Source organism: Castor canadensis, chromosome 8, assembly GCF_047511655.1.
Source record: "Castor canadensis chromosome 8, mCasCan1.hap1v2, whole genome shotgun sequence".
Classification (NCBI taxonomy): Eukaryota; Metazoa; Chordata; class Mammalia; order Rodentia; family Castoridae; genus Castor; species Castor canadensis.
In genome coordinates, this window is record NC_133393.1 from 154,978,531 (window position 1) to 154,996,322 (window position 17,792).

Here is a 17,792-nt window from a genome sequence, read left to right on the forward strand (position 1 = left end):
GTTCTTGAGGGAGGAGAAGGAGACTCCATGGAAGGTGCCTTTTGGGAGTATTAAACAGTTGACAGAGCCCCTTCCCCTGTATCAGTGTGCTCAGAGAATATGGGCTGCAGAGCATGGAGAAGTAACCAGTTCTGGAAGGAGGAGGGCCAAGGCCATGTCTGCAGAGGCCAAAGTAGAGCCCTCGACCCCTGAGTGGCCCAGGCAGTAGCAGGCCACAGGGGCTGAGACTATGGGAGCACCCTGCAAGCCTCTGGTAGAGCAGAGATGAGCCATGGTCACCCCCAAACAGAGGCACCACAGCCAGGGGCTCATATGTCCCAGCGAGGGGAGGCTGAGTCCAGCCAGCAGCTGGGACCTCTGGCCTGTAGGCATTTCACCCCAGTAGCCCCTGACATCCAACAAGGGGCTTCGGGTGTGGCAGAGGGAACACAGCATGACAGTCCCACCCAGTGGAAGGGTGCAGACCTGCTGTGACCCAGGGTAAGCCCCTCACCCTTTCTGTGGCCGGTTTCCATATCCAGGTTGAAGATAAGGAGACTTGGTTCTCATAGGTACTAAGAGGTCCCCAGGTGTCAGGCTCAAATATTGTCAGCCAGAGGCAACCAAGCAAACAGACCCCATGGGAGGAGACAAAGACCCAGCACTGCTCAGCAGGAGGGAATCAGGGGTCCCCACAAAGGACCCAGACCCCCGCCCAGCCCAACAGCACCTGAGCTTGCTCCCCTGACAGACCTTGATCTGTTTCCACAGTGCGGGCAAAGTGAACCGGCCAAGGCACCCACGCACTCCTGTGCGGAACAGAGGTCACTGCTGTTGACAATGAGGAAGAGCATCCTGTGGGAACTTTCCGAGTGCCTCGGAAAGAAAGTGTGGGTGTGGGAAGAGGGTTTAAGCAGGTGGGGCCCTGCTCTGGAGCCATGCTGTTGGGAGGCAGGATAAGTTTTGACAGGCTACCAACCAACCTATCTGTAGGGCAAGGCCAAGGCTGTGGGTGGTGAGCGCAGCTGCAGCCACTCTGTTAGCCCAGCTGCCCAGAAGTGGACACTTCAGGGCTTGGATGATGTTCACACTATTGTCTGTGTCCAGCTGGGATCGTGGAGGTCTCATTTTGTCCTGCCACATCTGGGTCTCAGAGAGCCTTGTCTGAGGCTGACATGGTCTTCAGGTGGACATGCAAGCCCTCAGATAGACCAGCCGCTCCTGGCTGTGGACTGCTTCCTAGCTCCAGCATGCCCACCCTCACCTGATGTGCTGTGTGCACCTGTGGTTGGTCCTGCCCTCTCTGCCCTTCCATTTGGCTGTGAGTTCCCAGAACTGTGGTCTCTTGCATGTAGCCCCCTGCCTGGCACACGGTGAGTTAAAGTGAGTACCTAGTGGAGTATATAATGGAGAACTGGAAGGAGAGTCTGTGGCAGGTCAGCAGCAGGAGGCAGTCCTGGGAACCTGGGGATCCAGGCTGCAGAGGTGACTGCTGTCCCTTGTGAGATGCTCTTGAGCTCAAAGGGTTCCTAACCAAAGATATACAGGGTTGCTGCCCACAGTGTCTTCTCTTGGAGTCATGCTGAGGTGAGCCCACTGAAGGCTCTGACAAGGCCTGCAGGAAGGAAAAAGGCCCATTTGATCTGGTTTACTCACAGCTTCCCAGGCAAGCTTGGCCATACCAGCCCAGCTCTCAAGTCACACTGGTGGCTGTCCCACAGAGCGGGGGCCATCGCAGGGGCTTTTGTTCAACCTAGTCGGACAGTTCTGCGTTGGCCACCATGAGGGCAGAGGATCCCATGCAGGCAGAGCCCTGAGAGATGGCAGGATCACAGTGGTGACCAAGAGAGAGAACTGACAATGGTGTGGAGTTTGAAGTTACTCTGGTGGGATGGACAGGGTTGGCATGACCTCTGGGTGGATAGGCAAACACTCACTGAGATGGAGGAGACAGACTGGGGAAGTCTGCAGCAGGTAAGGTTTGGGACACACCACAAGTGACAGGTTCCAAGAGTTGACCTTGAGGGCTGGAGATAAAACCTTTGCCCCTGGGCCCACTGGTAGGAAGCCAGGTGTACTCAGCTGGTTCTTGCTCCTGTGTCCCTCTCCTCGTGCATCCAAGGAGAGCCTGGGCTACCTGACCTGCTTATCTTGGGCCTTTTGGGGTCAGAAAGTTCCCCACGTGCTTGCCTCATGGGAATCCATTTTCCCATAGGCAGTCACAGGAGCTGCAGAGGACACAGCAGCCAGGCATTCAAGCACCCAGCCCTGCAGGGTGCTGCAACAGGCTCAGAGTTGGACAGTGCCCGAAGTATTCTGAGAGGCTCTGAGGTGGGCACAGGACTGGGAACCTCAAGGACAGTAACTTACAGGCAGTCCTGGGCATTTACGTTCTCAGGAAAAGCCTTTGTCTATTTGTGGAGTCTCCCTCCCTGGTGAGCGGGGTCTTGGGACAGGACAAAGCCTGACTCCTAAGTGTGAAGCCCAAACTGGGCACCATCTACTCATCGTCAAGGCCAGGCAGGTATCTCTGCAAAGATCTTGGCCAGAAGTGGGCTCTGAGAAGGTGCTGGAGACAGCAGGGATTTTAGGCCACAGCTTGGCCAGGGTGAGCAGACAGACCACTTCCAGGGCGGCCCCAGGCCAGGAAAAGCTGGGACTTCAGTTTTCCCAAGGCAGGGCCCAGGGCTCCCTGTCTCCCCCAGGTCTCTTTAACCACTTAGCCCAACAGCGCTGGACAGGCATCTGAATCCCTGGCTTCTGTTCCTAGTGCTCCATCTTCCTGAAGAACCCAGGGCGCTCCTGACCCCTCTGCAGCTTCACTTTCCCCCGTGCTCATGGACTTGGTCTGGAAAGGCTTTCAGCTGTGACCCAGGACACAGTGGCTTCTGATTTGACCACCAGATGGTGCCCTGCACCAGGAAAATGTGCAAAGGGCTGACCGCATGGGCGCTGCCCTTGGCCTCCACCCAGTGCGTGGTGAGGCCTTGTGACTCTCCATAAGTACAGAGGCCAAGATGCCTCCATCAAAAGTGAGGAGGTGTGGCGCATGGACGTGGGGCAGTTTAAGCACCAGATTGGCCACACCTGTAGGAAACAGGGGTCCCTTTACTCCCCCACCTTAGCCTTCCACAGGTGAGCTGGTTACCATCACGGGGTATGGGAGGAGGGGTTTAGAAAGAAGACATCAGAATCCAAACTGAGAGGACCATTGCCCCCTCACCTATCCTTGCTGGGCTGGGATCAGACCCCACGTTTACCTGCACTCACTGTGGCACTGGGCCACATTAGCCTCTGCCTCTCTGAGCCTCAGTGTCTCCATGCTCAACCCACATCTGAGCCTTTGCTCACGCTGTTCATTTGACCCAGAATGCTGTTTCTACATCCTCTTGGTCCTCAGAGTCCTCCAGGTAAAATGGACCACTTCCCTGACTCTAGTCAGATGTCACAGTCCTTCCATGTTCTCAAATCATGTCATCCTGTCATTTTCTCATAGAGTGAATATGTGTGCTTCATCTCATGCAATACTGAAATGTAGGTGAGAGATTAAGAACACAGGTTAGAGCCGGGTGCCGTGGTTCAGGCATGTAATCCTGGGTACTTGGGAGGCTGAGATTGGAAGAATCACGGTTCCAGGCCAGCCAGGGCCAATACTTCAAGAGACCCCATCTCCAAAATAACCAGAGGAAGATGGACTGGAGGTGTGACTGAAGGGGTGGAGTGTCTGCTTTTGCAAGTGAGAAACCCTAAGTTCAAACCCCAACCCCCATGCACAAAAAAGAAGAAGAAGAAAGAAAGAAGAACAAAGGGAGGGGCTGAAGGTGTGGTTCAAGTGGTGGAGTGCCTGCCTAGTAAGTATGAGGCCCTTAGCTCAAGCCCCAGGACCAACATAAATAATTAACAAATAAATTAATTAATTAAAAGGAACAAAGGTATTCTCTGCCCTTGGCTTCTCAGAGTTCAGTTCGGGGAGCAATCCTGTTTTCAGGGATTAGGTTGTGGTCAGAGGTGTGATAAGCGAAGCCTGAGAGTCGACTGGGGCTAATTTCAGTTCAAAGCCCCTTTTCAGGGGATTACAGAAAGGGTTTGGAGCAGGTGATGTCTCCAGTGAAAGCTGAACTTTGTGAATTTGTGAATCAGGTGAAGCAGGCCGGTGGATGAAGAGTTTCCAGGTAGAAAAGACAGCAAATGCAGAGGCTTAGGGTCACGGTGGAGCCACTGTTCTCAGGGAGAATAGTGTTTCTGCTGAGCTCTGGCCCACTGAATGACTCTGGTGGGGTTCTTACAAAGACAAACAGGTGTGAGGGCAAGGCGTACAAGACTGTGAAGACCTCTTAGAAGAGTTTTTGCTTAGGGCAATGAGGAGCCAGCTCATCCTGGCTGACCCATGCTCCAGGGAGCAGCAGGGGGTTCCTGCAGGTGAGATCACTCCATGGGCAGCGACTGGCCTGGCACCACGACAGCCTGGAGGGCATGGTGGCAGCTGGGCTTGGGACCAGGCTGGAAGGATCAGTCGCTCCTGCAGATCTTGACACCCAGGGCAGAGTCTTAGTCCAGGGCATAGCATGCAATGCCCTGTCAGTGCCCAAGGAGAGGTGGTCCTGAAGAAGTCAAGGCCAAGGTAACTCTGTCCTTCCTAGAACAGGCCCTGACTTTGGACTTGGTCCATTACCCAATGGTTGCTCCGTTTGATCATCTGTAGCTCTAGGAGGGCTCACAAGGTGACCTTCTCCACCCAGCCACAGGAGGGGGCCACCTGTCCCCAGAGTGCAGGTGTGTAGCCTCTGCTCACACCAGCCCTTCTGTTGCCCCTTCTCTGGTCACCTGAGCCTGGCCTCCACCCCAGCCTTTGTGAACCATTAACTGCAAACAGGCTCTGTCTGAAGCCCTCCCAGATCAAGGCACCTGTCCCCACTCCCTGTGTTATCTCTTTCCCCATCTTAATAGTAGGACACCTTCCTGCACCCTGGAAGATGCCTGTCAGGAGCACCCAGGGGTGCAAGTTGCACAGCCATGCCCTGCCTCACCTCCTTCAGCCCAGAGGGTGACCTCTCATCAACAGGGACCCTCGCTAGTCATTGTCTCTCCTCTTTGCCCATGCACTTGTACCCAGATGTCCCCAAGTCCTGGCATTTGAAATGGAGGGGAGCTGGTCACCACCCCAGGAGAAAGGTCATGGGCACCCGGCAGTGACCCACCCAAGGAGGCTGGAGCCTGGCACTGGCAGCTCCTCTCTGCTCAGGAGCCCAACCCCATGACTCTCAGCCCCACTTTCAAAGACAGTGCTGTCATTTTGAGCCACACACCTGGTAAGTCTCAGAGCAATCCTAATTGGACAGTGAGACCACAAGTACACAGAAGGGAGGGCCATGGGGAAAACTGGGAGATTCGTGCTGTGGGGAAGGTTCCCACTGTGGGTCCTGGCTAAACTCTTCTCTTTTGTGCGCCTGTGCACAGCACCCACCTAGCATAGCGCTGACACTAAGGAAGCAGCTGTCCGACAAGTAAGTCAGGTGACACTTCATCTGGGCTTTGAAAAATAAATAGGAGTTAGAGGGCACAGCAGGATCGAGGGCCTGTGGGACAGAGGGACACACAGATCAAGCTCTCTATGTCCAGCCACTACCCCCTCTCTGGTATGAGTGACAAGGACACATGGGATAGCTGAAGAGGTTTTGGCCTCTCAGTCACAGGCAGAAATGGGTCCACATCCTCTCCCTGCCCTGACCTTGCTAGTCTGCCGCCGTCCTGTCTCTCCCCACCCCACACAGTCCCACATCCTCTCCCAGCACCCACCCCTCCTCCAGGAAGCCTCCGACCACCACGGGACTTCCTGCCCCAATCTTACCCCTCATCCCCACCTGGTCGACCAGCTGGACAACATTCACTAGGCAGAGGAGGACACTGAGACCCAGGAAGGACCAGCGTGGCCCAAAGTGGCCCCTCAGCTGGGAAGGGTCAAGTGGGAATGACAAAGACCAGGAACACCTGCACAGGAACAGACAGCAGCCAGGGCACGGGGGCCATCACAGCTCCCCAAGATTTGGGCAGCTCTCATCCCTAGCAGAGAACTTCCTTGATGTCCCTTCCTGTGGTTATTGACACCACCAGGCAGGACCCCCAGTCTGCCCCTCAGTCCCACCTCCCCTTGACCAGGGAAGGCCTGGCCCTTCTGCCTCCTGGAAAGCGCCCCCGCCCACCCAGCTTTTGCCCAGCAGCCTCCCCACCTCTTCCAGAATTGGGCTGGAGCCAGCAGGGGACTTTCCAAAGGGAAAACTGGGCCACCTCCTTCAATGTCCCCAGTGTTGCTGGCTCTGTCCTGCTTCCCTGTGAGGGTTCTTGCTGATCACCAGCTGATTGTCCCCTCTAGGCCTCAGCCATACCTGGCCACTAGCATTGCCCAGCATTCCAGAATGGATGTTCCCTGCCATAGCCCTATCACCCCCTGTCTGGAGGCCTGGACCCCATCCTGGCCCCATCATTCCAACTGGCTCATCTCCACCATTTCTTCCCCATTGGGCTGGAGCATGAGACACTGGTCCCTCCCACCTTCCCCAAAGTCAGGCTAGAGTCCACCTTGCCTTGATCCTCACCAACCCCCCCACCCCCTGCTATACCCAGCCCATCCTCCTCACAGGCACACCTCACAGCTGGGCAGCCCTTTGAGAACAGGCCTGGTCCAGGACACCTCCAGGCGGAATCCAGAGTGGGTGGGTCCAGGCTCAAGGGCAGGCACTGGGGGCTGGGCACCAAACTGCCCACGCCTCTGGTGACAACCTGAGACTTCCTATGGCCACCTGAGGTTACTCATGGGTGCCCATGCCCATCCCTACCCCTTTGACCCAGTGGGGACGCTGGGAGCCCTCTTTGTAGCTCCAGCTGGCTTACCTGGTGGCAGCCTCAGTTTTATGGGGGTCAGGCAGGGAGAGAGATGGTGTTCAGGAAGACTTGACCCAAATGGCTCCACCTGTGGAGGAGTGGGCCCATGGGATACAGGAGGCTTGAGTCTTTGAACTTCTCCAGCCTGGCACCCAGAAGTCCCATGACTGCCACATCAGTGCACAGGTGTTCAGCTTCCAGAGAGCGCCTGCTGTGAGAGGGGCTTTGTGATCTGACCCCAAGTGCCTCATGAAGACTGTGAGGCCAGTGGCCCACCCCAGCTAAGCTATGTGTCAGGGAACCTTCCACCCTGTCTGGGCACTGGCCATTGCTGGACCATGATGTTGGAGCTCAACAGAGCTCAACACACTGCCCAAGTGCCCCTCCTCTGCAAGTGACCCTGGGTCCCCTGGCCGGCAGACCATGTCAATTGCTCCCTTCTTGCATTCTCAGCACTGTGTGCCCCCATCAGGGGTTGGCCTGGCCTGGGATCAGCTGGACCAGATGGGAGACCCTTTGGACAGGGCCAAGGCCAGAACTTGGCATGGTAGGGGGCTGGGTGGTGCTTGGTGGGCACAGGGAGTGAAGTGCCGGTGCAGGCAGGTACTGACCATGCAGGTGGCTTCATCCTGGTTTTCCCCTCGTCCACACCAAGCTTCTGCCAGCCCCAAGAGTTTTGGCCAAGACAGGAGCTGGTGGCCCACTGCCAAGTACCTCGTGGTGCCGAGGTGCACCCTGGGCACCTCACTGTTGCAGGGAGGGGGTGCCTTCTGTGATTCCTGTGCTAAATGCAGAAACACAGCTTGGCCGAGTGCCATGTTCAGTGTGGCCAGCTCCAAGGAACAACTGGGACTTAGACTGTGACCGAGGGCCTGGGAATGCAGCAGGATCTGGCCCTGCTGAGGTCTCAGGCCTCAGGGGGACAGACAGCTCCAAGGCCTGACCTTCCCAAGGGTGACTGGGGGATGGGCCAGGAGCTGCTACTGCTTCTGAGTCCCCTTCGTCCTCTGGAGCCCCTTCTTGAGTCAGCACCCTACTAAATGGGTTGGGACCTCCCTGTTCAGGACCCTGAGCTCATCCTGCAGGCCTGGCTCTGAGGGTGCCTCCAGGAATCCTTCCAATAAATCTCAGGCTCCAGCTACTTCTGTAGCCTCACAGCCAGGAAATGGGCTGATGAGGTCAACCCAAGGTCGCAGGCTGGCAAGTGACTGAGTTGGCCTTGGAAGCATCTAGTGGACCCAGCCACACTGTCACCAGCATACCCATTGCCCCTGTGCTGAGGGACAGCACCCCATTTCACGGAGGAAACTGAGGCCTGAGGGGCCTTGTCCCCGAGATTGCACCCTCATCATCAAGAGAATTGGGAGTGCAGGCCACATTAGGGTCCTGCTTGCACTCCCCTGCACACCTCAAACGTGCCTCCCCATTCCCCTACTCGTGCAGCGAGGTAGGTTTGTTTTTCTGGTGGGAATAAGGTGCATACAGCCAGGCCTGGAGCCACCAGGACAAATTCAAAGGTGGGGTGAAGGCACATGGAGGTGTGCCTGCCCCAGCCTAGCAGCAAGAGGGCCTCTTGGAGTTGGTGATCAGGCTGCTAACCCAAGTCCTCCTGGACAGTTCATTCCTGCTGCATGTATGGGGCTGCGTGGGAGGGCGTGGGAGTTGGGATGAGGTAGGAGGCTGGGCCTGCAGTGCAGAGAGAAGGTCAGGACTGTAGGGAAAGGTACCTGGAAGGGAGGCCAGGCGAATGCTGGGGATGGATAGGGCTCCCCACCCCAGTACCATTGCCAGTGAGAGTAAGCAGGTATGAGCTGGTTTCAGTGCTACTTCCCCGCTCAGTGCCTCTTCCCAGAACTGGTGCTTTTGGACTCTCCAGTCTCCCAGGTCCAGTCCTACCACTCACTCCCTTGTACAGGTGACCATACTGGAGCAAACTTGGCTCTAAGGATGTCCACTTTTCCTACCCTGTCCCAGGCACCCAAATGCAAGAGCAACGAGCTGCACGCAACTTCTAGGGGAACAGGTAGGATCCAGGCCTGTCACTTCACCATGGGGTCCAGGCAAGGGTCCCTCCTGCTAGGGTCTGGGGTAAGGGCCCAGGGCAAGGGTTCTTCTGGCAAGGGTCCAGAGTAAGTGTCCAGGTAAGGGTATGGGTAAGGATCCAGGACTGGGGTCCCTTCTGCTGGGTCCAGGGACACCTTCCTGGTAAGTGCAGACACCAGGCAGCCAGGGCAAGAAGGGCATTTCAGACACCAGGAACGGCATGATTAAAGTGGGGGGGTGGGGATAGACAGGACAGAGGTCCTCTGGTGGGTTTGGGGTGCAGAGAGAGAGCAGTGTGCAGTGTGAACTGTGGAAAGGGGAAAGGGAGTCAAGGCGGCTAGTGTGTGGGGGAGGCAGCTGAAGCTGAGGGGAGTCTCAGGCATGTGCGCGAGGGATGGGATTAACAGATTAGGACCCTCACAGACACAGAAGTTGGGTGTGTTGGTAGACATCTGAGTCCCCTGACCCCAAGGCTGCAGGGTGTGCTGCAGACAGCAGTAGGCACAAGACAGCAATGAGGATCTGCACTCAGGGCAAAGCGCAAGGAAGGCAAGGGTGCCAGAGGCCTGTGGTCCAGCAGGAGTATGGGCCCTGGGGACAGGCCTATGGAAGAAGCTAAAGTGTACAGTGGGGTGGGTGGCTGTGTGGCCAGGACAGGGACCCACATCTAGAGCAGCTTCGAAAGCTGCTGGCTCACAGCTCACTGGTTGACACCCACACCCATTGTCTGGTCCTCCACAGATCCAGCCGCAGATTCTGGCCCCCAGGTAGTCACTGGACATGAGATGGCATAGCCTCATTCTGGTGTCTCAGCCAGTAGATCACTTGCAAAGCTGTACGCAGGGACCCAGCATCCCTCACCCACCGAGGGGACTCAGGCCTGTTGCACTCGATCTGTGCTAGGCAATGCCACAACAAACATCTGTCTGTCCGTAGCTAGGAGGACCCCTTGGCACACCGAGTTATTGGAGCACCAGAGAGAGAAGGGTGGACAGGATAACTTGGTCTTGCAAAACCCCAGTTAGCACAGCAAGCCTGTGGTACCCGGCTCAGGCCTGGTCTGGTCAGGGAGGCAGTGGCCCCAGTGCTGGTGCTGGCCTGCACTTATTCTTGGGGGCCTAGGGATCCTCAGGGTCAGGCAGCTCAGGGTCAGGAGTATGGGGCGATGTGGACAGATTGTTACTAGCATATTTGTCCCTGGAGCCACTAGGCAGAAGGGCCTTCTCACTCAGTGTCTATGTGACGTGGCCCTGAGTCCAAAGACCAGGCTAAGGTCACACCCTGGTGAAGGTAGCCAGGGCTGAGAGCCAGGTCTCTCAGCTCCCATGCTGAGTCCTTTCCTCTGCAGCCTTCAGGATGGGGTCTAACCTGGCTTTGGGTTTCCTCTCATCCCTAGGACAGCCATCCTTGGGCTGTCAGCCACTGGTTTGGGGGTCTGGAGCCGCTGGGAGGTGACCCAGGACTATGGGTTTCTAGCAGGAACCTGAGAACAGCTTTAGCTTTCCAGGGTGGGCAAGGATGGAGGTACAGACCACCAGTGAGCTGTGGGGGCCTCTTGCTCTGCTCTTGCTAGGGTAGCTCAGGGGCTAGCCAAGGTGTCTCAGCAACTGGCTCCCAGGGAGGGGTGACTCCAGCCCACCCTCTAGGGCCTCCCACCCTGCAGACATTATGGTCACCACAGTCTAGGTCACATTGGCCCCAAGGGTCAGCCTACTAGTCCAAGGAGGGCTCCTGGGGGCCATCAAGGCCAGAAGAGCTCCTGGAGACCGGAACCAGTTTGGCTCCTGACCTCCTGCCTCCCATATGGGCCTGGAGCTCTGCTGGCCTCTTTACCCCAGACCTCCTGTCCATGTCCTCCTTCCAGGACAAAGGTCCCAGAGCCCACTCTGGTGTGCAAGTCAGAGTCCCTGGCCCAGTTCAGGCCACTCCCTCTCTCTCATGCCTTGTTCAACCCTCCCCAGGTTCTGCCTTGTCTTTTTCACCAATTCCCAGTGCAGGGAACAAGAAGAGGCTGGTCCCTGGCACCCTAGGCTGATCCCACCTCATCCCACTCCCCCCCACCCTGCCTTAACATACACAGGGAGACAGGAATGCCCAGAGCCGAGTACCGACCTAGCTCAGTGGCTTATGTGCCTCAGTTTCCTCACCTACAGAATAGAGGTTCATCCCATAGGAATGGACCATCCCATAGGGCCACATGGAGATTGGACCAGTGTGTTCTTACAAAGCCTAAGCACAGGGCTCTGATCACTGTTCCCATCTGACCTGAGCCAGGCCCTACCCTTTGCCTCCCTCTGGTCTTTGCTAACTCTCCTCCCTGCCTGGAGCACAGCACCATGTGCCCATTACCCTGATGACTCAGCTCCCCAGCCTCTTCGTGCCCTTCCCCTGCAGTCCTCATCTCAGCCTCAGAAAACCCAAACTTGCCTGGCCATGCCCTGCCCAGCTTCCCCTCGTGACTGCCTACAGTGTCTGTGGCTGCCATGGTCAACTATGGCATGACCCAGAGAGGGAATGTTCCCTTCCTGCAGCCAAAACCCTGCAGGCCCCCTGGCCTCTGCTCCTGTTGTCCCTGGGCCCACAACACCTTCCCCATCGCAACCACTGCCACCTGGCAGCAACTGGCCTAAGATCTGGGAGGGACCTGGGCCAGGGGCAGGGACCCTCTGCCTTCTCACCCAAAACACACCTGGCCAGGTGCAGCCCCCTGACCCAACCCCGCCTGAAGTCAGTGCTCCTCCCCTTCTCTCCAGAGGTAAGGGGTGGGGACTCTTAGCTGGAACTTGTGTCCTCCAAGAATCAGTGACCCTTTGTGTCTGGATTCCATGACTCTCCAGGGTCATTATTCTGCTGAGTGTGATCAACAACACACCCAGAATATCTGGAGGCAGCTGGAACTGTGTTGGGTTCCTGAAAATGAGAATGGACCTCAGCAGGGGTGGGTGTGGGGCAGGACCAGGGAAGCCAAAGACAGAGCCTCTACAGGCAGCCACTGCAGAGACCTGCACACAAAATGCAGTGACTCCCCACGGGGACAAGGCCACAAGGATGTGAGGCTTTACCCTTCAGCTTGAAGGCTGGGAGCATTTTAAGCAGCAGGGGGATGGAGGATAGGGCAGTTGAGATAATGGTGTGGGGGCTGTGTGGGGTAGTGGTGGCTCTCCAGTGAGGAGGTGACTGGGAATGTTAAGAGAGGTTGACGGGTGTGGGGACACAAGGGGTGTTGAGGTCACTCCCTGATTTCCAGCTCCACTGTTGGCTGAGATAGTGTACAAAGGGCCCTTGGCTTTAGGGAAGGTTGAGGTTCCTCTGAGGCACCCCCATCTGGCAGCTCAGGAGGGAGTCTTGGCCGGGCTGCCCTGGAGGTACTGCAGGGCCACCCACTCCCCACCTCTTCCCCAAAGCCACTTCCAAATTCCCAGGCAGCCCCATGGACCAGGTGACAGGGTTTAAATCAAGGAAGGAAAAAATAAATTCTTTGTGTCCCTTTTCCCACAAGCAAATGATAGAGAAATGGATGGGCATTCGAACTACCCTTAAAAAAAGCCACCCGGCCCTCACCTGGGGAAGGACGCCAGGTGATTCAGTGCCCAGTGCAGATGATCAGCAGGGAAAGGGTCCTGCAGAGAGTTGGCCTGCAGGTAAATAACTAGAAGACAGAGCCTTCACAAGGACGTGCAGCTGGCTTTTGGAATAACCTTAACACCAAAAGACACAGGCAATTTGCCCTGGAACAGAAGTTGGGAAACAGGCAGCTGAGAAGGTCAAAGGTCCTGGCAGCACTGTCTGGGAGGCTATCAGCCCTGTTGACCTGGGCTTTGTGGAGTTCAAGGTTCCAGAGCTTTCCTGGGTCTGAGCAGACTGTGCGTCAGTATAGGTGGGACAAGATCAGAACAACCACTCTTGTTAGCTCTGTCTAAGCCTCTGCCTCCTATGGTCTTAACCACCCGAGAGTAAACCCGAACTTACTTGTGTGCACACATACACAGACATAAGCACTCACAAGCAGACAAATACACTCACACACAGGCGTATGCACATGCAGACAGAAGCATACCATAGATACCCTCAAAGACATGCACACATGTGTGTACTCATGCATGCACATGCATGAGCACTGTGCACACAGGAGTGTACGCACACTCACATGGTGCCACACAAATACACTATGTGCACATCCATACTGACAAGCAGACATAAGCACATGCATTCACAGCCCAGGTAACTGGGAGAGCTCCGAGCTGAGAGTCAGGAGCATCCTTTGGGGCTCCCCTCTCCATCAGGGACTCAGCTGGGTCGAGCTGGTGCTCTCCCAGTCTCCACATCCCCCCTGCTGACAAGGACAGAGCTGTGGCCTTGGGGAGCTCCCGGCACTCAGCTGAGGACCTGCTTGCTCGGCTGCAGTGTGGGCAGCCAATGGTGTCCAAGAGAGGGACATAGATGAGCCCTCAGGACTGCCATCTTGAGGGTGCATAGGAAGAGCTCAAGACCACATGGCTGGTCTTGTTTTGAAATAAATCCCTCCATTTTGTGTTGAAAAAGTGGGGGCTTTGAGGAGGTCTGAGTTGTGGGGTGGGGGGGGGGCTTCTGGTCCTATTTCCTCCCCACCACTTGGCCAATGGGTGGCTCACTCAATGAGTGCACATTCAGTACCTGTGGTGTCCCAGTCCTTTTACTGTAAACCAGTGGAATCCAAGAAGTCCTGGGTTGGGTGGGTGGCTATGGCCAGGTTGGGCTACCCCCTGCCCTTCTGTCCCTCACTCTCTAGAGAGTAGCTGGCATATTATCTGCCTGTGGGTGCAATCAACACTGGACTCAGGAAGGGGTGGTGGACACATGGATGGCTATCCTTCCCACTGGTCTAAGCAGTCAGTCCCTTCCCAGCTAAATGGGCCACTGGGAAGGGAGGCAATGGGAGCATGGCCACCACCCACCGCATGGGCATCCAAAGGGCAGCAGTAACCCTCCCCCTCCCTGCCCACCCACTCCATCCCCCAGCAACTGACTCAGTCTTCCTGGGCCCCTGACACTCCCTGCACAATGGCTGGTGGACCAGAACTTCCCTGGGGATGGATGCTGTGCTGCTGCCCCCAAGAGTCTCCAAGGTCCTTAGGAGAAGATGGCCTCCTGCAGACCTGGGCACAGGCTGGCCTCCCCTCCAGGTCTGCACATCTACCATTCAGGAGCCAGGCAGAACAGCCCCAGGCCAAGTGTTGGGGGAGGGAATTGGGTGGCTTGTCTTGACCTGTCTCTGGGATGCAAGGGCAAAGGACCCCAGCCTAGGCCACAGTCAGTAAGGCCCATCCCCTTGGAGGTCTCTGGAACCTTCTCGCCCATTGCAGGGGGTTTCCTCTCTCTATAGACACTCCTCTCCTCCCCTCTCCTCCTCCTCCTCTTCTCTTCCTTTCTTCTCTCTTCTTCCTCTCCTCCCCTGCTCCTTCCCCTCTATCTTCATTCCCCACTTCTGGCCATTTTCCCACAGTGCCAATCTTGATGACTGCACAAACACAAACCTCTCATCCAGCACTTACTAAGTGCCAGGCCCTGAGGACCTCACAGATACTATCAAAAGATGAAGAAGGGCTGTCATTATTCCCTCTTTACCTATGGCAGAGCAGTGAAATGGCTTTTGTAAGACCCCACAAGCAGCAAATGGCAGAGTCGTCTGTCCCAGTGACCACATTCCTGACCGCTATGGCTGGTAGAATAATGGCCCCCAAGATTTTCACCTCCTTATCCCCAGAATCTGCAAATAGGTCACCTTACATGGCAGATGGATTTCACAGGTGTGATTGAGTCCTGAGAAGACCCTGAATTATCTCAGTGGATCCAGTAAATCACAAGGGCCCAGATGAGAGGATGAAGGAGGTTAGAGTCAGAGAGAGACCTGAAGATACTGCCTCTGGTTTAAAGATGGAGGGAGGAGTCACCAGCCAATGAACACGAGTGTCTTCTAGAAATGAAGAAAATAGATTCTCCACTGGAGCTTCCAGAAGGAACCAGTCCCACTGACACTTTGACTTCAGCTCTAAGAAATCCATTTTGCACTCTGACCTCCAGAACTGTAAGAGAATAAAACTGGGTCCTTGTAAGTCATGGGGCATGTGGTATCCTGTTACAGCAGGTTATACAACCCTTGGCCCTAGCTCCTCCCTCCCCTTGCCCCACTTGCCCCTGCCTCTCAGGAGGCTTCATGCCCTCATCTTCATGGACAGTTTGCTATGGTGTTAGGTGGGGGGGTTCTTTGTCCCATTGGAAGCGACACTGCTCAGCTCTTCCCTGGTGGTCCCAGGTGGGGCAGGAGAAAGACTCAGCTTCCTCCTGTCTATAGGGTTGAAGACCCCTGACTTTCTGGGAAGACAAAGCAAAAGACCACCTGTGGAGACTGCCACTTTTCTGTGAAGGCCCAGAATGGGTGCCCTCAGGGAAAGACATTCACTTCAAATTCAGGCCTCCATTTCCCTCCCCAGCAGACCGCCAGACTGGCAAGTCCAGGGAGGAAGAAGTGTAAGGACACAACGTGGTCCATCTGAGCAGACAGCTTAAGGTCCACATTGGCTGCTAGCCTGCAGATGGCAAGGACTTCTCTGGGGACACTTTTGAAGACTGCATGAGAGAAGGCCATAGAGCACCCTTGCTTCTGAGTGAGGGCCAAGAGTTCCCCTAGCATATTCCTGGGTTCAGTCTCCCCTTTTGCTGGGCCAGCCTCCCTGTCACCTTCCCGGTGTGGGGACTGCCTCTCTTTCCATGATGTCTTCCTATGGGGGCAGGGTTTTTATGATTTAACCCTGGCCTGAGCACACTGCCTTCAAATGTGTCCCCGAGACTCCCAGGGGGAAATAGACAGTGGTGAAAACTGTGAACATGCTAATCACCATTATTTGTTATTATTTATTATTAAAGTGGTGAAGGGCTGATGGAGTGGCTCAAGTGGTAGAGCACCAGCATAGCAAGTGTGAGGCCCTGAGTTCAAACTCCAGTACTACTGGAAAAAAAAAAGAGAGAGAGAGAGAAAGGGGTGAACCATGGACTGGGGATGTAGCTTAGTGGTAAAATGCTTGCCTAGCACATGCAAGGCCCTGGATTCAATTTAAAAAAAAAAAAGTGTACCATATGGTATATGAATTCTACTCCAAAACATGCTGTTCTATTAAAAGAGAAAAGAAACATCCACCCATGACCTGAAATTGCCACCTACGATGCATGTGAGGCTAGATTTTTTTTTTCATTTCAATAATAAAAAACCTTCTGTGGCTGACTGAAAGCAGAAACGTGAGAATCCAGCCAGTTTCTATTAAAGCAGACACCATAGAGACTTGCAAAAAAGGTTTTTCAATGTTTTACTTTGAAAATATTATCATTCTCACTAAAATGTGTGTTGACACAGAAATCACTTATTGTTATTTCTATACTAGTTAATAAATATTTAAAGTTTTTTTTCTGTTTTAATTTCTATAGTACAAATTTTGACAAGGGTGACTCACATAAACACATTTTAGGTTCTTAGAGTCAGGGTTTTTGTTTTGTTTTGTTTTTTATATTGTGGAGTTTGAACTCAGGGCCTCAAGCTTGCTGGCAGGCACTCTACCAGTTGAGCCACTCTGCCAGGCCTCAGTATTTTTTAAGAGTGTAAAGCATCATGAGAACAAAATGTTTGAGAGTCACTGTCTTGCATAACCACAGTGTAATGCTCAAAATCAGTATGTAAACAATGATGTCATTTTATTACCTAAGCTACAGACCTCCTTGTGATTTCACTGAATGCCCTAAAAATGTCTTTTATAGACAGTCAAAGTTTGGAGTGGGGAGCTGGTATTTAAGGAGCACAGAGCTTCTGTTTAGAAAGATGAGGACAATTCTGGAGGTAGAGGGTGGCAGTGGTTGCACAGGTGCCAGGTGAGTGCATTTAATGGCACTAAACTTTACACTTAAAATGGTAAATTCTGTGTTATATATATTTTTGCCAAAATAAAAATTACTATGTAAAAATTTTTATTTAGACATAATGCATATTATATGTATTACAATACAAACAAAATTAGTGTCTATGTGACCTATTTCACTATGAAGTCTATTATGACATAAATAAAAGCAATCAGTAGACAAGATTTCCTGCACAAAATGGCTGGGCATTGTTAAATCTGAACATGTACAATGTAAAATACCAAGAAAAAAAAATCTCAAATAATAGGATGCTTTTTTTCTTTTCTTTTCTCTTTGTGGTGCTGGGATAAAATCCAGGGCTTTGTGCATGCTAGGTAAGCACCCTGCCACTGAGCTCCAAGCCCACTTTAGTGTGGAACAGCTCCTCAGTGTGTGTATGTGTGATTATTTCATGCCATTGGCATGTTTGAGGAGTGCAAGCCAGGGATTGTATAGAGCATCCATCATGATGAAACTCAAGCCACCGCTGCCTGGCAAGAGGACCACAGGAGTTTATGTCCCTCTGCATGGGTCCTATGGAAGCACATGAGGACATGGCCGGTAGTGAGTCACTCTGTTAGAAACATAGATGGACACAATGGTGTCTTTCTACAATGTCAAGGTTTAATGAAAAACAATAAGTTCACAAACCATGTCAATGTTGCTGGCTTTGATTTGCCAAGTACTACTGGTTTCACTTGGTAGTCATGACCATCGGCAATTGCAGGTTCTTTTATTGCAATCTTAATTACTAATATTAACTCTCAGATCACACATTACACTCACACTCTCGTGTGTGGTGTGTGTGTGTGTGTGTGTGTGTATCTATCTATCTTACAGAGTGCCTAAGAAAGGTTACAGAGGCTGTAGGGGCCTTACTAAAGGCAAGAGCTGCTACTTAGAGATGTGGAGTTACTGCAGGTTTAGATAATAGGTACCATAAGGAGCACGATCACAAGCTGTTCTGG